This window comes from Aulostomus chinensis, chromosome 1, assembly GCF_037954235.1.
Source record: "Aulostomus chinensis isolate RoL2024-O1b breed Wild chromosome 1, RoL_Achi_v1.0, whole genome shotgun sequence".
In the NCBI taxonomy this organism is placed as follows: domain Eukaryota; kingdom Metazoa; phylum Chordata; class Actinopteri; order Syngnathiformes; family Aulostomidae; genus Aulostomus; species Aulostomus chinensis.
Window position 1 is genome coordinate 32,341,887 of NC_141320.1, and position 24,095 is coordinate 32,365,981.

General features: G+C 46.2%; 3 non-coding genes across 3 annotated transcripts; 1 reads left to right on the forward strand and 2 right to left on the reverse strand.

Moving 5' to 3' along the window:
• Window positions 1–1,983: 1,983 nt before the first annotated feature.
• On the reverse strand, window positions 1,984–2,055 carry trnae-cuc (transfer RNA glutamic acid (anticodon CUC)). Its single transcript has one exon. It is a non-coding gene; the product is annotated as a tRNA-Glu (tRNA).
• A 3,824-nt stretch (window positions 2,056–5,879) lies between these two features.
• trnaa-cgc (transfer RNA alanine (anticodon CGC)) lies at window positions 5,880–5,951 on the reverse strand. Its single transcript has one exon. It is a non-coding gene; the product is annotated as a tRNA-Ala (tRNA).
• A 16,065-nt stretch (window positions 5,952–22,016) lies between these two features.
• trnas-acu (transfer RNA serine (anticodon ACU)) lies at window positions 22,017–22,098 on the forward strand. Its single transcript has one exon. It is a non-coding gene; the product is annotated as a tRNA-Ser (tRNA).
• Window positions 22,099–24,095: the final 1,997 nt, after the last annotated feature.

A 24,095-nucleotide genomic window follows, 5' to 3' on the forward strand; every position in this document is an offset into this window, starting at 1 on the left:
CACACCTACTTCATAAAACAAGCCTGACCACTGAACTCCTTTCATGTCAACTGCATTTAACAACACAGAGGTGTTTTGTTCAATGCCTACTGGAGGTGAATCTCATCCATGATTGTCCAGACATTTTTTAGGTCTGACAGTTTCAGCATCTGAGGAGGAAGACGACAGCCTGTCTGAAACAGAGGTTTTCAAAGTGAAGTCCTCAGATCAATGAGCTCACTGATCCTGGATCAGATTTGTGTTGAAAGGATAAAAGCAACTGGACTTGCTTGAATGTTTTGAAGAGGCTTCATCATCCATGTACTTCTTATCTTGTAGTAACTGCAGTACTTCAAAAAATTAGGGTTATGAATTGACTTCATTGCAGCTTTGACCTGAGCAGGTGTTCACTCAGGACCGGCTGGTCCAGAGAGGTCCAGGCACCTGGAGCCACTGGATCAGTTTGATCTTTGAGCAGCACAAAGTAGTTTGACACAGGAAGAAGGTCGTCTGGAGAGAAGAGAGGAAGAGAAATCCGTCTCCCCTTCTCCCCAACGGACGAACACAGGAGAGGACGGACATCAGATGGACAGAGAGCAACACTGCTGGACTCTCAGAGCTGAGAGGGCGTCCAGCTGCAGCCAGGAGACAAACAGGGACGCTGCTTGAGGACATCATCCAGGAGGCTCTCGATGGTGTGGAGCTGGGGTCTCAGACTGGAAGCTCTGGCTGCTGAGTTGTCCAACCAGCCGTCACATCACCTCCTGAGCTCTCAGCCTCCTCTTGACCAGGTTCTGGATGCTGACTCAGCAGGAGACAGGAAAGTAATCAATGTTGAAGGAATTCCAAAGCGTCCATCAACCTGCAGGACAAACTCCTTCACTGTGTGGGAGGTTCAGAGTCCCTGGTTTGATTGCAGCTTTGACCTGAGCAGGTGTTCATCCTCATCTCAGTAACAGGGGGACACTTTATCACACCAGTGGACAAACATCAGCATTCATCACCCAGCAGCTCCTCTGATCAACAGAACAAGTTAAAGTATTCTGGAGAAGGAGGGCATGGATCCCTCTACCTCTCACATGCTAAGCTAGCACTCTACCATTGGAGCTCAGTCCCTGCTGAGGAGCAGATGATGGAGGTTGACCTTCATGCAGGGTTGGATGACCTTCACCAGTTGGAGCTCTCTCTGGTTGACCAACATGTGGAATCTCTGTCAATACTCCAGTGGTGTTTAAGTGATGACAATATGGGTTAGTGACTGGGAGTGTGTGTGTGTGTGTGTGTGTGTGTGTGTGTGTGTGTGTGTCTTTGTGTGTTTATATGCAGATTTTTCCCTGGAACAACGGATTTTATTTGAAGCAAGAAAGCAAGAGCCTCCAGATCAAAGTCAGAATTGATGATGATGTCATCAGGGCTTTGATAGTGTATTTATTTGTACCTAGAATTCTGTCTTTGATCTCAGGAGGACATGAAAGAAACTCAACTTTAAAAAGTATATGAGAGCATTCAGCTTGGTTAGAAAACATTTTGACTGTTGAACAGTAGAGTTTGTTAGAAACAGTTTACAACACTCAGAATTAAATTGAAGACAAAAACCTTCCACACTTAAATCCTGTCTCTAACTTCAAACTGGGGATGAACATTTTTATAATCAATCTGTCTCTATGTGATGGCCCTGCCATGGACTGGTGACCTGTCCAGGATAAACCCCGCCCCTCACCTGAAGGCTGCTGGGATAGGCTCCACCCCCCACGAACCATTGCAGATCATCAATAACCAAAGCTACTAAGGAGGATTACAGAGTTAGGGAGTCAGTGACTTAATAGAGTCTAACAAAGGGTTGAACCTGAATGAGACAGTCACCCTTCAACATGGGGCCATGGCAGAGTGAACCAAGAACACTACAATGGGGGTGAGAGTGGAGCCATGATGGATTCACAGTTCATCACCTCCACCATCATGTGGACCACCTGATCACCTCTCCCTCAACCTCTAAATAACTCATTCCCTGACCGGGAATCGAACCCGGGCCGCGGCGGTGAGAGCGCCGAATCCTAGCCACTAGACCATCAGGGACCACACTGAGCTCTCCAACAACAGAGACTATACACAATGACTCAAGAACACAGGACTCTGTTGTCTCAGCTTGAGATGCAGAGGGTCCACCAAGACCACCAGACACCTCAGCCCCCTAAAGACAGTCCACCCCCAGGATCCTGCCCCCCTCTGCTCCAACTCAGCCCTCCATTCATAACGGGACTTTCGCTACGTCCGAACTGCCAAGTACCAACCTACGTCCTCCTGCTACGACCTAAACATGGCGGCACCACTCAGACACCCTAGAAGATTGGTGGTGAAGCATGACCTCTGCTGGCAGAGAACAGATACCGCAATTAGGTAGACAGCACCAACGAAAGCCCCACCTGCTGGCCTGACTGTGGTACTGCACTCCACTCTGAACAAACCCTTCATTCATTCTCTATTATTAAGCACGTTAACGCACCTGTACAGGTGTGTTCACATTATATACATATTATATATTTATGCTTGGCCGTTTTTGATGAACTTGGGCGGTACTCTGGTGCAGGGATGAGGTCATGGAGCTGATCTGGGAGCAGTCCTGATGTTAAATGCTGTGATGAAGGACAGTGTGGAGGAAAAATGGGTCAAATTTAAATTGTCAACAGTTCAACGTTGTTGGCAGGACTCCAACCTGAGCAGGGAGACCCCAATGGATTTCTAGTCCATCGCCTTCACCACTCGGCCACAACGACCACATTCACACACTTTTGTAGGAGACTGAAATTAGACAATTCATCTTCATGTCAGCACAGTCAAATATTTTTTAATTTCTCATGAAGACAAACTGTGTGTGTGTGTGTGTGTGTGTGTGTGTGTGTGTGTGTGTGTGTGTGTGTGTGTCAGTGTTGTGACTGAGCAGTGAAGAAGACGACCTTCTGACTCCATTTTCTTTGTTGCTCTTCTATCAGTTCCTCAGTTTCACTCATCAAGTGAAGCAGCTTTGACAGGTTTACTTCTCTGTGTGTTCACAACTTTGGTCTTTAAACTCCTGACAAACTCACCACGTCACACATTTGGTGAATTAAAGCAACAAATAATGACATCATGATGATTCAGGTTAGGGGGCACGGCCTGGAGGAAGAGTGGCCGTCTGGCAGAGTTGCTGGTTCAGTTCTCACTTCAGCTGGTGACCATGTTGAAGTGTCCTTGAGCAAGACACTGAGCCCCTCATTGCTCCTGATGACCAGCATCCAAGACCAACAAGCTTCTGATTGGCTCTGATTCTCTGAGGCAAAGTCCAACACAGGAAACAGAAACTCTTGAGGTTGTCTCACATTTTTTAAAGAAACTCAGCACAGGACAGTGATAGGAGGCTTGTTTCCTTGATGTGGGCTTCACCTCCACTGCTGTCCACATTTAAATGCTGGCTGATGCTGGTCCCCTGTTGAAACCTGGACCAGACCAGGGACCTTCAGACCTTCAGTCTAACGCTGTTCCAGCATTGGATGAAAGAGACTGGTGCTCTCATCTTCTTCAACATTGACTTGTTCTACCAGGACAAGAGAATCTGAGCTTGGATGTCATTTAGCAGTCAAAGGCTTGTTAAACTGGTCAACATCAGCTGGTGTTCACTCTGATGATGTAGCGATGGTCTGGATTCTTCCTTCTGGAGCACCAAGCTGCTGGGAAGAAGCCTGATGATGTCAGAGTTGTGTTCAGTGGCTCCTGCTGGGTCCATTTCTGACAAATGGGCTCCAAAGAGTTCAGCTGTTTCAAAGGCTCAGAGAAAGCAGCACATCATGGTGGTCAGGAGATGAGGTGGCCGAGTGGTTAAGGCGATGGACTGCTGATCCATTGAGCTCTGCAGGCGTGGGTTCCAATCCCATCCTCGTCGTAGGAGACTTTGGTTTCTGCTCCTAGATTCTGGAACGACTCTGAACTGTGAGGCTTTCCAAGAGGAGATCCTGCAGCACCAGAGAGCTGCAGTTCCAGGACCCCACAGCACCACCTACTGAATTGGATGATAAAATGCAGTCCTGGGGCTCTAGTTTGGTGACAGCGCCACCTATCGAATTAGATGATCTCAAAATACTACTTTGTAACGATAGTTTTAAAGGTTTATTCCACCAAAATACTACTTCCTGTCCTTTAGTTTCTAACTACTGTATAAAAGGATTATTTTCCTTTTATACCTAATTTCCAATTCCTCCAAAATACTTTCTAATTTATAGTTTTAAAGGTTCATTCCACCAAAATACTTTCTAATTTATAGTTTTAAAGGTTCATTCCACCAAAATACTTTCTAATTTATAGTTTTAAAGGTTCATTCCACCAAAATACTTTCTAATTTATAGTTTTAAAGGTTTGTTCCACCAAAATACTTTCTAATTTATAGTTTTAAAGGTTCGTTCCACCAAAATACTTTCTAATTTATAGTTTTAAAGGTTCGTTCCACCAAAATACTTTCTAATTTATAGTTTTAAAGGTTCATTCCACCAAAATACTTTCTAATTTATAGTTTTAAAGGTTCGTTCCACCAAAATACTTTCTAATTTATAGTTTTAAAGGTTCATTCAGTTGAGGGCTCCTGGTTCTGTGTGAGGGGTTGAGGGTCGATATGGGATGATGAGGAAGATTTCATGTCACGATGGTCCTGCTAAAGTAACTGTGAGTCATGAAATCAAACAATGTCATCAAAATACACTTGAACTCTTAAAATGGCAATAAAATCTACTGGAATCATTTTACCACAAACACTTTTATTGTGTTTTTGTGAGCATCATTTTTCAAACATTATAACATAAACTTTAAAAAGGGTCCATTCACTAACACTCTTACTTGAAGGTAGTCACTGATATCAGTAAACAGCTGATAAAGATTTGTGTTCATGTTTTAATTCTCTACTCTGACCTGTGCTGAGACACTGGACCAGAGAGGAAGACCTGCTCAGCCTCCTGCATGGACCAGTTCTGCAGCTCAGTGATGACGACGAGGGATTCAGCATTGAGTTCATTTTTAAACTTTTTGGAGGAAACAACTGTAAATTAACCAGCAGTTACTGGTGATGCTTCACAGTTTCCAAGCTCAAACGGCCTCCTGCTTGTTGGACTCACAATTTCCAAAAAATGTAGACATCAAAAGTCAAATCATGTTTTTGTTTGGTTTTGTGTTGTTTTGTTTTTTACTGGAGGAAAACTTCAAATTGTGATGATGTGTCTGACTTAGAAACTGAACCCCCAAAAATCAAAAAGTCTCCTTCTTCTGTGCCGTGATCTCAGAGCTGATCATGATTGATCTCATCAATAATCCTTGGCAGCCGACCAGTCACACACAGCCCCCCCCCCCACACACACACACTGAGACATGCAGCAGCTCACAGTAACTGCCTCCGTCACACAGCAGATAGACTCCTTTCTATAACAAGATAAGCAGTAGAAAATGGATGGAAGTGATGATGAACTGATGAACAGGTGATTTGTCCAAAAGTCAACATCAGATTCATTTCCAATCTGTGGAAGCAGTTTCATCTTGAGGTTCCAGGTAAGAACAGCCAGCTGTGGGCTGACACACATCTCTTCAGGAGCACTTCTATGCTCCAAACTTGCCAGGTTGAATTGTGTCTGTATTCTGAGGGCAGCAGGAGGACGGAGGAGTGAGGACACACACATTTGGAACTGAGAGCAGCTGTGTGTGGGATTTCCCCAGCAAAGATAAAACCAGCTCCTTCATGCTGGCTATGAAGGCTCACAGTCACACTGACCCTGCTACAAATACTTTGATATGCAACAGACTGGTTTCTCTTCTGCTAGTTTGTTATCGACTGTTGTCACATTTATGGATCAATTTAGCTGATAAGATGAAGGCTCCAAAGGACCAGCTGGAGATGCCGGGGATTGAACCCGGGGCCTCATACATGCGAAGCATGCGCTCTACCACTGAGCTACATCCCCTCTGGTAGAGTCACTGTTTAACTGATCAAACACAAATTTTAGGGATAAAAAGGAAGTCAGCCTGTGATCTCAAAGGCTCTGTGATCTCAGGAGTTTCACTGTGATGTCAGCCCACACAACCTTAGACCACAGGGGCAAGTCAGGCTCCAGGAAGCTGAGGCTGCTCCGTTCTCAGTCCAGTCCAGAGTGAAGGTTTCCCTCTCAGAAGCTTTCCAATCCAGCCCAGATCCTCTCTGACTAGCAGGAATCTTTGACGAATAAAAAATCATTATATTGAACGTCTGCACATCCTCAGAATGAAGTAAAAGTATTTGTGTTCCTAAAATAATCTCCAGATGCTAAGATCAATTATTAACATTGATTGACAGCTCTAAACTGACCCATCATCACTATACAGTTGCAACTGAAATATTTAGAAATATTTCAAGGAAGCAGCAGGCCCTCATCCGCCCCGGTCCACTCGACTGTGTCCCCTGAGACAGATGACAGCTCACTTCTGGCAGAGGCAGTTAGGTTGAGGACCGTTGCTGATGTCATCAACTGATGTCTCCATCACCAAAGGTGACAGACAGGATGGTCATGGACATAAAACAGAGGTCGAAGAATGAGAAAGAATGGTTGTCCTGACTGAAGTTTAGCTTGAGCTTTTTAATTTGTTACTAAAGGAAGTATTGGTACAAGGAAAGGCAGGCGAACTTTCCACAAATATTCAGAATTAACTTTGACAACCAAAACATGAACCAAGACGACAAAAAAGTGAACATGAAAAAGGAACCAGTCCCACCTTCTTGTGTGTTCCTGCTGAAGTAAATGTTTATGAAGATTTGTTGTGTTCTTTTTCCAAAGGTCCAGCCAGCATTGCAGGTCTCAGGAGGAGGAGCCACTTCAGCAGGATCTGTGGGACAAATCCCCCCACGGTTAGACCTGTCCAGCTCCCTGCAGCTCTGCAAGTGTTACCAACTCTTCATTCCAGCTGTTTGGTTGAATCCCATTTTTTCACCTTTGAACCTTTTGAACACTGATGAGGAGGTGAGGCTGGAGGCAAAACCACAACCTCACGTCATCTCACAGGATGAACCAAAATGCCAGACACTTCCTGTCACTGCTCCAGCACCACCTGTCTCCCCTCCATGTCTTTACCATCTGTGCAGCTTCCTGCTGTCCCTGGACCCTCACAGGTGATCGCTCCACCTGGAGCCTCACAGATGGGTTCTAACCTCCCAATACCTGCAGCCCAGCCTCGACCCACTCAGACACAGTCACCCATTCAAGCTGGGCCTGGTACCACACTCCTGTACAGACAGAGAGAAAGAAGACACACGGGATCCTTTGAAGAAAATGTAATAAAGACAGGAAGCCCCATCACATTGTCAGTGTTTCAGTGACTGGCATTGTGAAGAGACTGAGACAAAGTCAGTTATGAATGGAGGGCTGAGTTGGAGCAGAGGGGGCAGGATCCTGGGGGTGGACTGTCTTTAGGGGGCTGAGGTGTCTCTGCATCTCAAGCTGAGACCACAGAGTCCTGTGTTCTTGAGTCATTGTCTATAGTCTCTGTTGTTGGAGAGCTCAGTGTGGTCCCTGATGGTCTAGTGGCTAGGATTCAGCGCTCTCACCGATGTGGCCCAGGTTCGATTCCCGGTCAAGGAATGAGTTATTTAGAGGTTGAGGGAGAGGTGATCAGGTGGTCCACATGATGGTGGAGGTGATGAACTGTGAGTCCATCATGGCTCCACTCTCACCCCCATTGTAGTGTTCTTGGTTCACTCTGCCATGGCCCCATGTTGAAGGGTTCAACATTCAGGTTCAACCCTTTGTTAGACTCTATTAAGTCACTGACTCCCAAACTCTGTAATCCTCCTTAGTAGCTTTGGATCCTCCTCAGCACAGAAAGTCCATTCACTGATGTAGGAACTGGAAAACTTAGAGCTCCAGTCCTTCGTTCCTTCCTCCACTGAGCAGAACAAACACAGAACAGAGAGCAGTTCCTCCTACAGTTCTCAGAAAGACTGAGGGCACCAAAGAAAGGAGGGAAATGCAATCAATGTTGAATTATTTTACATTTCTTATATTTGATCAAAGATAGAACTTAATAAGTGTCCATCAACCTGCAGGACAAACTCCTTCACTGTGTGGGAGGTTCAGAGTCCCTGGTTTGATTGCAGCTTTGACCTGAGCAGGTGTTCATCCTCATCTCAGTAACAGGGGACACTTTATCACAGCAGTGGACAAACATCAGCATTCATCACCCAGCAGCTCCTCTGATCAACAGAACAAGCTGAAGTATTCTGGAGAAGGAGGGCATCGATCCCTCTACCTCTCACATGCTAAGCTAGTGCTCTACCATTTGAGCTAAGTCCCTGCTAATGAGCAGCAGATGATGGAGGTTGACCTTCATGCAGGGTTGGATGACCTTCACCAGTTGGAGCTTCTCTGGTTGACCAACATGTGGAATCTCTGTCAATACTCCAGTGGTGTTTAAGTGATGACAGTATGGGTTAGTGACTGGGAGTCTTGGATTGGACTAGGCTGATTGGATTCTCTAAATTGACCGTAGGTATGAATGTGAGTGTGAATGGGAGTGTGTGTGTGTGTGTGTGTGTGTGTTTGTGTGTGTGTATGTGTGCGCGTGTGTGTTTGTGTGTGTGTATGTGTGTGTGTTTGTTTTTGTGTTTGTATGCAGATTTTTGCCTGGAACAACGGATTTTATTTGAAGCAAGAGCCTCCAGATCAAAGTCAGAATTGATGATGATGTCATCAGGGGGCTTTGATAGTGTATTTATTTGTACCTAGAATTCTCTCTTTGATCTCAGGAGGACATGAAAGAAACCCAACTGAGGAAAGTAGAGGAGAACATTCAGCTTCATTAGAAACACTTGAACTGTGTTGAATTATATATATATAATTTTATATATATATAATTCAACATATATTGAATCATCATATAACACACACACATATATATATATATATATATATATATATATATATATATATATATATATATATATATATATATATATATATATATATATATATACAATGGATGGATGGATATATATATATATAAAAATCCTTCTGTAAATATCTTTTCTGTCTGTAAATCCTTATTTCTGTTCTCCACTCTTTATTATGCTATCTCTTGCTACCCCAGGACCAGAGTTCAATTTTCGTACCACCAACATGGAAATGTGAGTGGTTTGACAATCAAGATCCTTGAATCCTTGAATCCAAACGTCTACAGAAACATAAAAACTGCAGCATCAAAAACGATAAGGAGAGTGATTTTCATTTCAATGTTTTATTCAAACGTCCCACAAAAGAAAGGAGTTTACTGTTCAGTCCACAAACAAACTCCAACTCTGCTTTCAAGAACTCATCCCCCTGTTGAAGCTCTGGTCTCCATGGCAACAAAGCGCACGCCTTCATAAAAGCTGTCAACCACTCAGGAGCCAGCCTGCATTTGTGTGTGGAAAGAGATAGAAACCCCAAAAGATGGTGCACATTAGTCTCTCTCCTCAGCTTCAGTGTTCAGACACAGCAGTGTGTGTGTGTGTGTGTGTGTGTGTGTGTGTGTGTGTGTGTGTGTGTGTGTGTGTGAGCAACAACTTAACACAGGAAAGGAAACCCTAACACTGATCATTGAATGTACAGCCACACTTCAACTCAATGAATGCTCTGCACAGAAGAATCCAGCTTCATTCCTGGATCAACAAGTCTTCTTCCAGCGAGTCAAACTCAATAAAAAAATCAAACAAATCCAAGCAAAGGACAAGGAACTCCAGCATTTTCCCTCCCTGATGACATCCACTCAGTTTTTAAAGGTGAAAGTGGTGCAGACGGTGCAGTTTGGCTGCAGGTCTTGGACAAGGCTCTGAGACGCTGGCTGCTCAACAAGAGAGAAGGGCTGGAGACCAGGAACTAGAAAGCTGAGGACTGCACTGTCCACACTCCTCTGAGACCTGCTTCCTTTCTTCAAGCGTCATCAAGACATCCCAGCCTCAGATTTTCTGATTGGAGACAATGATGACCACAAGTACAACGAAAAAAAGAGAAGACAAAACAAATGCAAAGTCCATCCAAATCCATTGATTGATTGATTGATTGATTGACTGATTGATTGCTGCAGTTCTAATGTGGAGTTTCAAACTCAGAGAACCACTGCCGTAAAACACAGAAGAGGAAGAAGAAGGATTTTTATCCATAACTGAGATAAAAATTGAAAAGTTCAAAATAACATGAAAAATGGCAAATAATGTGTTGTTGTTTGTTGCCTTCAATCATTGCAGGAACAACATGAGATAGAAAAACAAGTCTTTAATCTATTTAAAGTAGAAAGATGTCTGTAGACAACATCCACTCCAAATAGTCAAACACAAGGGTGGTGATCAAGTAGAGCCTCTACATGGAAACAAAAGCACTGACAACTTTAAAAGAGGACAGAAAGTTTATGAAAAGACAAGTTTATAAAGATAGTTAAAAGGTGTGTAGACGGCTGTTTACACTTTAATTCAGCTGTAGAAGAAGAAGACCTTCACTGTGAAAACTCATCCTGTGTTACAGCCGCCCCTCCAGGACGGTCAGGGACCAACTTCAGTCCTGGTCCTGATACACCGGAAATCCAAGCAATCCCTCACATAGGAACCATGTATTTGTTAAAGCAGCGCTCGCTGTGTCTTTGTAGGAGCCGGTACTGAGCGTATACTGCATGTGTACTACTACTAAAGGTACTTCACCGGAGGCTCCAGCTGATGTCACATATTTCTCCATCAGCTGGATGACATCAATGATATCAGAGACTCCGCCCACTCATTTATTTTCACACATCTCAAAGACAATTCAGTGTTTGATCAGGATCAATACATCAATATAAAGATCAGTACTTGGTGCCAAGTGGATCTTTGATGGTGACCTCAGAGAAATCAGATCAGCCCTCACACCCTCCTATCCAATGGTGGCTCCATGATTTCAGCTTCATCCTGTCTCTTTCCTGCTGTGTTTTCTCCTCTCTTTGTCTCTGTTCCTGCAGTCACACTGGATAGTTCCTGTGTGAAGGGGACCAACAAAGTGGTGGTGGACGCGTTGTCTAGAGTTCCTTCAGTGTGGAAATTGACAGTGAACTGTTTTCCTGTCTCTGGTTCTCCTCTTGTCTTTTCCTAGCCTCCTACATCATTGCTTTCTGGGTGCACTGGTCAATGCGGTACCTTGGGACAAGAGATGCTGGACCACCAGAGCAGCCACTGGTTCACCTCCTGATAGGTTTACCTCATCTGTACAGAACAATGGGTGATGTACATGGTTTGAGGGGGTTTGGTTCATTATCATTTCGGCTTTAAAAAAAAATGCATTTCAGGTACTTTGGTGCCGTGACTTGCTTCTGGACCCCTTTCTTGAGGGTGTGTGTGTGTGTGTGTGTGTGTGGGGGGGGGGGGGTATAAAGGTCCCGTGGCTGGTGCCTTTCATGCTGTTCCTTGTGTTGCAGCAGGTATCTGGAGGGTGGGGGGCTGTTCGTTCCTCCTAGTTGAAGCTCCTGGGCCCGGTGCTCTCTACATACAGAACCCGCCTTGCTGGCCGGGAGCCTCTCTTCCTCCTCATCCATTGTCACTTTGATTTTCAGCAGACAACATCTCTTCTTTCCACCTCCCTTACACACATGCACACATGAACCCACACCACCAACTGTACTGACGATCACATCACATTGTTGTCTGAGTTCAATTTTGGTTCATCGTTGTGTTTTTTCATGAAATAAATTCATTTTTTGGCCTTCAACCTGCGTCTCCCACTCTTGTCACGCTTCAAAGCCACGTCTTGCAAAGGTGGTTTCTTCCCAGTGTGCGTTCTCATGTGTCTTTTCAGATGTCCCTTTTCTGAGAATCTTTTACCACAAACTGAGCAGGGAAATGGTTTCTCCCCAGTATGAGTTCTCATGTGTTTTCAGATCTCCCTGAACTGAGAATCTTTTGCCACAAAGTGAGCAGGGATATGGTTTCTCCCCAGTGTGAGTTCTCATGTGTCTTTTCAGATGCCCCTTTTCTGAAAATCTTATGCCACAAATAGAGCAGGGAAATGGTTTCTCCCCAGTGTGTGTTCTCATGTGTCTATTCAGATATCCCTTTTCTGAAAACCTTCCGCCACAAACTGAGCAGGGAAATGGTTTCTCCCCAGTGTGTGTTCTCATGTGTGTTTTCAGATCTCCCTTAACTGAGAATCTTTTGCCACAAACTGAGCATGGGAATGGTTTCTCCCCAGTGTGCGTTCTCATGTGTCTTTTCAGATGCCCCTTTTCTGAAAATCTTGTGCCACAAACTGAGCAGGGGAATGGTTTCTCCCCTGTGTATGTTCTCATGTGTCTTTTCAGATATCCCTCTTCTGAAAACCTTCCTCCACAAACTGAGCATGGGAACAGTTTCTCCCCAGTGTGTGTTCTCATGTGTACATCCAAACGCCTTCTGTTTCGAAAACCTTTACTGCATGTTGAGCACCTAAAGGGACACTCATCCTCACTGACTTCAGGCTCAGCTTCAGAAGAGTCTGACATCTGGTCTTCAGTCTGGGGTTGTACAAGTGCATCTGGATCTACCTTGCTGGCTGGTTCTGGTTCTGGTTCTCCACTCTCTTCTCCATCAGCTTCTGTTTTCAGAGGATGAACTGGGCTGCTGCTCACAGACTCTTCTTTCAAGTTCTCCTCAGTTAGACTCTGGTGAAGCTGTGGGAACTGAGGTTTCTCTTCGTCCCCTTCACTCTTCACAGGGACCAGAGTGAAGGGGAACGTGGTGATATCAGCCTCCTCCTGCCCTTGAAGCTGCCCTCCCTCCTCACTGATCCTGAGCTCCTCCCACTCCTCTTTAATGTGGGGGGGCTCTGGGTCCTGCAGCTCAGGGGGAACCTCTTCTTTAATCACCAGCAGCTGCTCCACATCTGCAGGACACAAACAGCAACATCAGAAATCTCTTCATTTGACTCTGAAACAGCGGAGCAACAGACAGAAACAGAACTCAACTCAATGAAAAGAGACGTCCTGCTACTGACGACCAGTCAGCAAACTGGGAACAGAAACACTGGCTTCAGATGCTTGGATCAACGTTGTGTCACCCAGGTCAAAGGTCATAGGTCCCCTCTGCTGAATGGTTTTGGTCCATTCATGATCACATCTGCTAGTCAGAATGTTCATTTCTAGAATGAGACCCTGTAGGAGAATGAGAGTTCAGTCCCTAGAACCAGAGGGAACCTGTACCGATGCTAAACATGTCAGCCCACCTACACTCACAGCCAGGGAGGTGCTGGCCACTGGGAGAAGTGGAATGATTTCCTAATGGCCGGTCCAGCCCAGGCCAACCGGGCAGTGGAGAAAAAAAGGTTGTTTTTAATGGGCTGATATAATTTCCAGTGTACAGGATCATCTTTTAACAAGGTAGCACCGTAGCAGCCTCCAGAAGAACGACACAAGGACACCAACATGCACAGCATGCTGGGCCAGCCTGTCACACACGACTCAGTTAGCAGGAGTTAGCAACACAGTGTGAATGTCCCCTCAGCTTGATCTTGTCTTGGTTCAGTTCAATGGTAACATGCTTTTGATGCCTGTCAATGGGAGTGTTCTTAACATTGACCACTGACAGTGACTCACACCTCAAGTCTCCTAAAATGCTCTCGCTGGCGCGCGGCTGAGGGCCTCAGGAGTTGAACTTCCTGGACTGAATTAGGGGCCCAGCACGTCCCTGCACACCCAAACAGCCAAGTCAGCCAGGATCCAAGATAAGAACAATCTGGGAATGACCATCCCTTCCTGGTAGATCATCAAGCCAAACACACACACACACACACACACACACACACACACACACACACACACACACACACTGTCTTCAGTATAAAGCTGTGTTCTGTCTCGTTGGAAGACATCTCTGACTGTGTTGTTAGCAGGGCTGCTGTGAATCAAGAGGTTCTCCATCGATCCCTGAGTCTCCATCACTGATTCCTCTCCTCCACCTCTTTCTGACACAACAATCCTGACAGTGACAGTCTGGGTTGGAGCTGAGCAAAGCTGGATCTGGTCTCTGGATCTGGACTGAAACTGCATTAAAATGATCAACAGAGCTTCACTGGTGTCTGCAGGAGTTCTACCTTTGTAGTTTGTCCACTGAAGCTGCTGTAACTTTAGAGAATTCTGACGGGACTCATTTGGATATCATGTGACTTGTTGCAGGAGACAGAGAGACTGCTGACACGTGTGTGTGTGTGTGTGTGTGTGTGTGTGTGTGTGTGTGTGTGTGTGTGTGTGTGTGTGTGTGTGTGTGTGTGTGTGTGTGCTGCCTGAGTCCCACCAACATTGTGCTGCCTGCTCTTTGACTTTGTCTCAGGGGTTTTTCCAGCTGGTCTGGACCACTTGGTCTGATGAAGCTCCAGCTAGAATTCCTGGACTTTGTTTCTGAGCTACTAAAACCTCCCTTTATGTTGGGAACAATGCAGCGGGTCCCTGCGGGGACTCACCTGCTCTGTCCAGCCTGACTCGGGGCTTCAGCACGGCATCGAGCAGCAACCTCTGCCGGCGGTTCTCCCGCTCGTACTCCGCCACGGTTTCCTCCAGCAGAGCCACGATCTGCTCCGCGGCCGCCGCCAGCCGCTCGGTGAGCAGCGCTCTCAGCACCGGGACTCCAGCCGCTGAGTCTCCTTCTCCCAGCTGCAGCAGGAAGTCTTCAGCGGCGGCGAGGATCCGCTCCTGGACCGACACCCGCAGCAGCTGCGCGGCGCACATGTTGAGGTTCTACCGGCGCCACTCAGCCTTCAGGAGACAAAGACCGAGGCCGGGGGTTCACGGACTTCTCCTTCTTTCCTTGTTGTGTTCAAAGCTTCCCGCTTCTTCTTCTCGTTTTGTGAAGCGCGTATTGATGACGTATATGGTGACGTCCGAAGCCTCTTCAGCCGGCAGTGACCACGTGACTGATTCAGGCCCTGCTTCTCCGGCTTGGCGTGAGATTCTAAATGTAAAGCAGTGAAACGCCGTGGTTTCCTCCCTCCTCGTCCAAAAGCGTTCGCTATTTGATCAAAGGAAGGAGAAACAAGTGACTCGATGTTGTGGAGGCTGAACTCAGAGTTGAGAGAACTTTCATTCTGATCTGAGAGCAGCAACAAAGCCACTGAGAAAAACTGAACCACTGTCAGAGTCGGCACAGCATCAGCAGTCAGGCTGTGTTCACACTGGGAGAAACCATCGGACAGAAACCTCCCTCAGTCACACTGAAGGAACCTGAACTGACTGCTGCAGCTGGGACACACACACCCACACACACACACACACACACACACACACACACACACACACACTCACTCAGCAGGAAACATGAACAGAGAGATAAAAGCACAGGATGCCTCCTCCTCCTCCTTCCAGAGATCAACTGATCTCCAGATTGACTTCAGTTCTTTGATCAGAATTCTTCTTCCTCCTTGATAGATTTATTGATACTTTGTCATAGACGGTCCATTCCTATTGGAGGATGTTAAAGAGCAGAAGAACCACGTTCCCATGTATGGAACTAGAATATTTATATACTGTATTGCAGTCGTTTCCAACATCCATCCATCCATTGTCTTCCTCTTATTCCTGTTAAGGGTCATGGGGGGTGGAGCCTATCCCAGCGTCTACAGGTGAGAGGCGGGGTTCACCCTGGACAGGTCACCAGTCCATCACAGGACCAACACATAGAGACAGACAACCATTCACTCTCACAGCCACACCTACAGTCAATTTAGAGTATCAATCAGCCTCGTCCCCTCTTGATGTCTTTGGACTGTGGGAGGAAGCTGGAGAACCAGAGAGAACCCACGCAGGAACAGGAGAACATGGAGACTCCACACAGAAAGATCCTGTGCTCCAGCCGGGACTGGAACCTGGAACCTTCTTGCTGTGAGGTATTTTTATCTCACAAGTGGAAAAATGTAGAATCTTCATGTCATTACATGTCGTTCTCCATTGGGTCACTAGGGGGCAGCACCTACCTGCATCGCCAATATGAGCCTTCAGTCTGTCAGGGGGTAGAATTCAGTCACCACCAATGACATCAGAGTCAGAGTTTAGACATCAAAGACAGACATTAAAGCCTCTCTGATAAAACAAAAATATCCTGCAATATTGTTTTCCAAAGTGAGACCCTCTTTATTCTCTAGTTTAATCTGCTGCAATAATAATGAGCATCTTTGTCAGTCTACTGATGAATGTCAGATATCTTTGATGACCAAACCTGGACGTTTGTCTCAGTTTGACTGGAAGTCTCATTCATTCATTTCTCCTCCATGATTTCCTGCAATGATTTCCTGGTTCTGCTCCATTCAGGTTCAGAGAGCTGAGATTAAAATCACTCAGGAATAAAAGAGGAGACACCAACAAGTCAGCATGGAAGAGGAGCAGCTTTTCAAACTGGTCACCCTGGCTGCTGGTCTGGGCCTCCCTTTGCCTCGGTGCTCCTTGAACCAGTGAAGGTCCTGGTCCAGTCTTCTCCACTGAGTCCTTGTCAACAGGGAGCACCTCCCCACCAGAGAGGTGCAGGGCAAAGGAAAGGAAAACTCCAACCAGAATGAACGCTGCACTAAAAACTGCCCTCCATTTCTTGAGGGGAACGTTGGGTCTTCCTCAGGCAAATGGCAGTCAGCAGTGGCTCAACATCTGAACTGAGCCCAGACCTGGTCAGCTGATCATTCACCAGCTCAGCCCCTCCCACTCATGACGAAGACCTTGAAAACCCCAACATCACCTCCTCCACCTCAGTCTGGCGTGTGTGGATGGAGGGCTGTGACGTCAGCAGCGATGACATCACTGACACAAACACACTGATCTCTGACTGGTTTGGTCTGAGTGGGATTCAGTGACATCACACGACCTGCACGAGATGAAGGGGCGGGGCACCCAGGAGCTGTGACATCACTGGTGACTCTTGTTGGGCCGCCTTCTTGGCCAAAGTGGAGGAGAACAGGACCCAAATACAGACGGGGGAGAGGAGCGTTCAACAAAAGGAGGCTTGAATGATGAAAAGACAAAGAACAACAAAGGAACTCAAAGCACCAACAGAGGAGAAAAGACAAAGTAGCAAACAAAAGCCAAACTTCCACTGGAAACTTGGAGGAGCTGGAACAGGAGGGAGAGAACATGAGGCTGAGAACCCTGGAGAATGAGAGGTGGACAAATCCACCAGCGCAGCATCAGGAGAGCAAAGAAAGCAGAAGGAGCTTTGAGGAGCTGCTGACATGCAGCCAGGGAGCGTCTGCCTGAGATGGGAGGAGCTGCTCATCCACCCAGATGGAGAAGCAGCCATCTTGCTCTTCTGACGCCGACTGGCAGAAGGAACAGAGGAGGTGAGGGGCCTCACGTTGTCATGGCAACATGGAAACATTCCACTCTATCAGTGGTGCCTCCATCAGACGCACTTTGTCTTTGTGAAGATCAAAGTGAAAGGAAATAATAAAATAAAACAATGAAGGCTGCATGAACTGAGTGACACACTTGAGGATGACATCAGCGAAATGTGTGATGTCACACTGCAGAGTCGTGAGGTCACCACCAGAGAACAAATGAGTGATGAGATGCTGATTATTGACTCTCTACTTTAAATGATCTCACTCTCTTCCAGCTTGAAGAAGTCTGAGGATGAATGAAGTCAAGAACTGGAAAAATGTAGAGCGTTCACGTCATTACATGTTGTTCTCCATTGGGTCACTAGGGGGCAGCACCTACCTGCAACTCCTGTGAGCCCTCAGTCTCTCCTCATTTTCAGGCTCCAACTAAAATGAAGCTTCAACTCTTCTGAATCCTCTCCACCTGTCAGGTCTGTTTGAAACTTCCAGGTTTGATCAACATCCCAGTCTGAACACATCTACAGGTCAGTAGTGACCACAGCGCCACCTACTGGCAGCAGGAAATGACAGATTTGACACTGAGATGTCCTCGTCACGGCGTGATGGAGAGTTCTGATGATTCATCAGCACAATCAAACTCTGAGAACTCCTCCCTGCATGGTTGATGAGGGTCAAAGTTCCCATGTGTCTCACTTCAGGTGGAGGACCAGAGATTTTAGGCTCATGTGAGTGGTTGATTCTAATGCAACAATAACAGACCACAGACTAGTCAGTGAATAAAACTGCCGACTTCTTTATAGACAGAAAATGTCAGAAAAACAAAAGCTATTGGTACCAAACCCTTTACATCCACACACATTCAATAAAGGAGTCTCCCTCCAACCAACAGACAGAAACCAGACCTCAGGAGAATCAGGTTATTGACCTCTTTTGAGTCTTATTTGAAGTTAACCCGACTTATTTGAGTTGAGCTTTAATTTGGTGGCTGGATTTCTATGATTGTTTGTTTACTTCACGGTGTCTATTTGAGTTTCCTCAGTCTAGGTTCTCATTTGATCTTGGTTCAGCCTATTTATGAGTTTTAGTTCTACGTTCCCTCTTCCTGTTGGTTTGTTTCACCGGCTCTATCCAAGCTTGAACTCCCTTTCAACAACCCACTCATGTAACACCGATTTGGCACACAATCAGGAAACGTGAACAAAACAAAGTTATAAAAATAAAACTCAGGGCCAAAGTATTTCAATTTACAACTCAATCTCACAAATCAATGATCAGAGTCTCTCCCGTTCATCACCAGTCTTTTCGTTCAGTCCGTTATCAGTCCAAAAGCAATTCAAGGTGTCTCTGTGAAACCTGTCAGTTCTGTCCTACCACAATCCCACCGTCAGGGTCAGTGTCACCTGGGTGGGTGAGGTTTGCAGCGCCATTTTCCACTCCGACTCTCTCTCTCCTGTGGGTGGCTCGCCATCTTTTCTCCACAGCGTCAGGTGTGTTTGCACACCAGTGATCCCGCCTACAAAACCTGGCCAAATCCTTGTTCACAACGCAATCAACACAATCCAGAATCATGGACAGCAGTTGAGTCCAGTGTCTTCTCAAAAAATGAAGGGACCAAGGAGAAAACCTCAAAAGAGTCTGCTTTGTTTACTCTTTCCTCTCTCATTCTCGAGTCGTCCGTCTGCTTTAGTTTACTTTATTTATATTTGTACAGCACTTTTCATCCAGAGACTGCAACACAAAGTGCTTCACAGAACTGAGAGAAAACAGGCAACATTCAATAAAATATAAAACAATACAATAAATACATGTTAAGAACCCGGCCTTCCCAACCCACATGACCACATACATGCACACACTACCCCCCACACACACACACGCATACACACAACCACACACTGACTGTAAGTAGGAACATGGCAGGGCACTGAAAATCCTAGTGAGGAAAGACCACCTATGGGAGCCATCCTCACCAGGAGGTGCCACAGCCCACAACCACAGGGAGCGCCGCCACCCAGACCCCCCGACCCGGACAGACCGGGTACACTCCACATATAATGCAGAGCCCCCCAGCTCTCCGGGCCTGGACGATCCCAAGGACGACGCCCCCGCAGGCGGACCAGACACACCTCCCAGTGTGGAGGGCCCCCACCAGGAAACGCTGGAGCTAAAAACTAAAAGACTAAAAGAAGGTAGAGTAGGAAAGAACAGAAATTACAATCATATTAAAGTATCAGAATGACATAAAATATATATAAAATCTAAAAGTTTTAAGAGCTAATAAAAAAGTAGAATAAAATAATTAAAAGACTAAAGTAACAATAAGATATCGTGATAAAATGAAAGGATAAGAGAGACTAAGTCAGTTAAAAGCTAAGCTAAAAAGGGGAGTCTTGAGCCTCCTTTTAAAAACATCAACAGTCTCTGCTGTCCTGATGTTCTCTGGCTGGCTGTTCCAGAACTTTGGGCCATAATGGCTGGATGCAGCCTCCCCGTGGGTTTTAGTTCTGACTCTTGGAATGACTAAAAGGCCGGTGCCAGAGGACCTCAGGGTCCGCGAAGGTTGATATGACAAAAGCAGTTCAGATAAATAAGGTGGGCCAAGACCATTAAGACACTTAAAAACTACTAAAAGAACCTTAAAATTGATCCTGAAACACACGGGGAGCCGATGCAGCGACTTTAAAACTGGTGTAATGAGCTCCCGCCCTCTGGTCCTCGTCAGCACACGTGCTGCAGAATTCTGGAGTCATTGTAGATTGTAGATGGTTGTTTTGGGGAGACCAGAGAGCAGCAGGGTACCACAAGAATCTGAACGACTGGAAATAAAAGCATGCATCAGCACCTCCGTGTTGGCCTGAGAGGAACGGGCGATTCTGGCTCTGTTCTTAAGATGATAAAAACCTCTCTTAGTTATGTTCTTGACGTGTGGAATGAAATTCAGCTCAGAGTCCAAAATGACACCCAGGTTCTTTACAGATTGTGAAGGTGATGTGATCCTTTGATGAGTTTAGGATCACTCAGAGATCAAAGACTGAAGCAGGAGATCAATGAACAAAATTCAGACATCAAAGACAGAATTCAGACATCAAAGACAGAATTCAGACATCAAACACATCCCTGATGGAGGCTACACCCCCCCCCCCCAGACAGTTTCCATTTAAGTAGTAAGTTTTATTTGTACAGCGCCAAATCACAACAAATGTTATCTCATGACACTTCACAAGTAGAGCAGGTCCAGCGCCTCACTCCTCAATCAGTTTCTTCTCCGCTTCGAGGACCCTGACACCCCCCCCCCCCAGCACCAGACTCACACCACCACCTGACGACACGCCCCTCAGTGTGACCACAGCAGACGTGAGGAAGACCTTTCAGGGAATCAACCCTCGCAAAGCTGCAGGCCCAGACAACATCCCAGGGTGAGGACTGAAGGACTGTGCACAACAGCTGTCCAAGGTGCTGGCGGACATCTTCAACACCTCACGGGCGCTGCCATCTGTCCCCACCTGCCTAAAGACTGCCACTATTGTCCCTGTCCCCAAGTGCTCCACAGTGACAGGCCAAAATGACTACCGACCCATTGCACTCACCCCAGTAGTCATGAAGTACTTTGAGAGGCTGGTCAAGGCCCACATAGAGGCCTCCATCAATGTCTCTGTGGACCCCCACCAGTACGCCTACAGGCAACACCGCTCCACTGATGACGCCATTTCACCAGTGGTCCACAGAGCCCTCACCCATCTGGAGAGCAGGAACTCCTATGTCCGCCTTCTCTTCCTGGACTTCTCCTCTGCCTTCAACGCCATCATCTCACATGGGGGACCTGTTCAGTGGACCTGAGGACTGGTGACCTGTTCAGGGTGAACCCTGCCTCTCACCAAATGTCACCCCCCCATAACCTTTAACAAATCAGTGGTACAGAAAATGGATGGAGTGACTGATTCACTGCAGAGGCACAGTGATGTTATTAATGGAGGAGTCTTTTCATTAAAGACTGAAGCTCCATACAAGACAGAGTCTGTAGACAAGAACATCACAACCTGGGAAGCTCTCACTTCTTTGGACAGACAGCTTCGATTTCAGGTTCTACCTCTGTAAAATTGAAAGTAAAGTAAATTGAGCACCTGTGAAGGTAAAACTGATGATGTCATGACTTGTTCAGTCCTCCAACGTTAAAGTCCAACAAGCTTTTGATTGGCTCTGATTCTCTGTGGCAAAATCCTACAAGAGGAAACAGAAAATCTTGAGGTTGTCTCACTTTTTTTTAAAGAAACTCAGCACAGGACAGTGATAGGAGGCTTGTTTCCTTGATGTGGGCTTCACCTCCACTGTTGTCCACATTTAAATGCTGGCTGATGCTGGTCCCCTGTTGAAACCTGGACCAGACCAGGGACCTTCAGACCTTCAGTCTAACGCTGTTCCAGCATTGGATGAAAGAGACTGGTGCTCTCGTCTTCTTCAACATTGACTTGTTCTATCAGGACAAGAGAATCTGAGCTTGGATGTCATTTAGCAGTCAAAGGCTTGTTCAACTGGTCAACATCAGCTGGTGTTCACTCTGATGATGTAGCGGTGGTCTGGATTCTTCCTTCTGGAGCACCAAGCTGCTGGGAAGAAGCCTGATGATGTCAGAGTTGTGTTCAGTGGCTCCTGCTGGGTCCATTTCTGACAAATGGGCTCCAAAGAGTTCAGCTGTTTCAGAGGTCAGGGTTGCTGTTGGCAGACGAGGTGGCCGAGTGGTTAAGGCGATGGACTACTGATCCATTGTGCTCTGCACGCGTGGGTTCGAACCCCATCCTCGTCGTAAGTGTCTCTAGTTTCTGCTCCTAGATTATGGAATTACTGTGAGGCTTTTAACTGACACAGATACCAGTTGAGTCAACTTCCCTTTCATAACCTGACCAAAACAACAACAACAATCCAGAGCTCGCATGTGTCAATCACCTCTGGAGAAGGTCCCGCCCCCTTAGAGCAAAAATCCTCCCATCAGTGAAGAAAACTGAAGACACCTCTTGGATGAGAGCTGAAGCGTCTTCAAGAAACCTGAAACAGTCCACTTAGTACGTTTAAATAATTCTACAATCCTACAGTTTCACTGAGCTTTTGTCCAAAGCCACGTTCATGTATCACATGTATATAATATATATGTGACACTCTTTCATCTACTCATTGACCAAAAATACAGTCTAATTCCAGTAAATTTGTGCAGAAGAAAACGTTGTTTGTGCTGCTTCTTTATTTATTTATTTAGTTTAGTTCGTATTTTTTAATGTATTTTCTTTCAATTCACATTTTGTCCATTAACTTCATAATCAGAGTCGCCATCTCATCACATGACTAAAGTCTGGGTTCTGTATTGGTGGTAAAATATCCTTGCTTGCCCCTCACTAGTTTGCACACAGAAAAGCATTTTTTACTGGTTTCAGATCTCTTAGCTTGTTCGCTCTCTTAAACCAGCTGTGGCAGCTTTCATTGTGTGATCGTTGTCGTCATCTTCCACTTATTCCTTACTAGTAAGGGTCGCGGGGTGTGGAGCCTATACCAGCATCTACGGGCAAGAGGCGGGGTTCACCCTGGACAGGTCGCCAGTCCATCGCAGGGCCAACACACAGAGACAAACAACCATTCGCACTCACATTCATACCTACAGTCAATTTAGAGTATCAATCAGCCTCGTCCCCAAATTGCATGTCTTTGGATGGTGGGAGGAAGCTGGAGTACCAAAGAGAACCCACACAGGAACAGGGAGAACATGGAGACTCACACAGAAAGATACTGTGCCAGAGCTGGGACTCAAACCCGGAACCTTTTTGCTGTGAGGCCACAGTGCTGACCACTGCACCACTGCACCACCGTGCACCCCTCATTGTATGATTTATTTTGAAATATAAATATGGAACAGAACCATTGGAATAAGATGTCAGGACATTTGAAGGAATGTCAATCTCCTGTTGAAATGTTGCAGTGTGCAGCTGAGGCTCTCTGGCAGTGGCACCAGGAGCCCCAATGGCAGAACCTGGACCCTCCTGGAGGAGAACCACAGGTGAGTGCCTTCTTGGCTCCAGATTGATGGAAATCAAGTGTCTGAGGCTGTTAGCAGCCATTAAGTTGATCTGGTTGGCACTGGTATTTGTTCTTGCTGCAGCTCAGGAGTGATTCAGGAGAAGAGTTTCAGAACAGCCAAGGTTGGGGACTGGAATTTTAAAATTTCCCCTGGAACCAGACAACCTTGGGAGGTAAAACCTCCAATCCTAGCCACTCAGATGCAGCAGCAGAAGAAGCTGTCATCCACCCTGACAGTCAGAGCATCAAGTCAAGAAAACATCACCATCTTGTAGTTCCAAACCTCCACCTGTCAGATTCAGCTACTTCTGATTGTGGGACTTTAAACTTGAACACAATGGAATTTGGACAAGGAGTTTTCCTTCCAGTCCAAACATCATCGTCCAGCCTCCAACCAGAGGTCCCTCAGTTATCATGGAGCCACAGGTGGAGTCTGGATTCTTTTCTAGAATGAGACGGCAATGACAGTCCTGCCAAGTGACATCACTGACATGACTGGATGACTTCAGTCACGTGACTGGATGACTTCAGTCACATGACTAGATGACAGTGTAGATGCAAATGTAGAGGTTGGGGAAATCGTCTCTGAGAATCCAGCTTGAACCCACAGCCTCCTTGTTTTCCAAAAACCCAAACAGCGACCATCAGTCTCCCTCCAATCCTGTACTTGGGTAAACAACAAAAACAGAGTAAAAGTCTCTGGCAACATATTTGCTTCCTGTAGGGTTTCTTCATGTA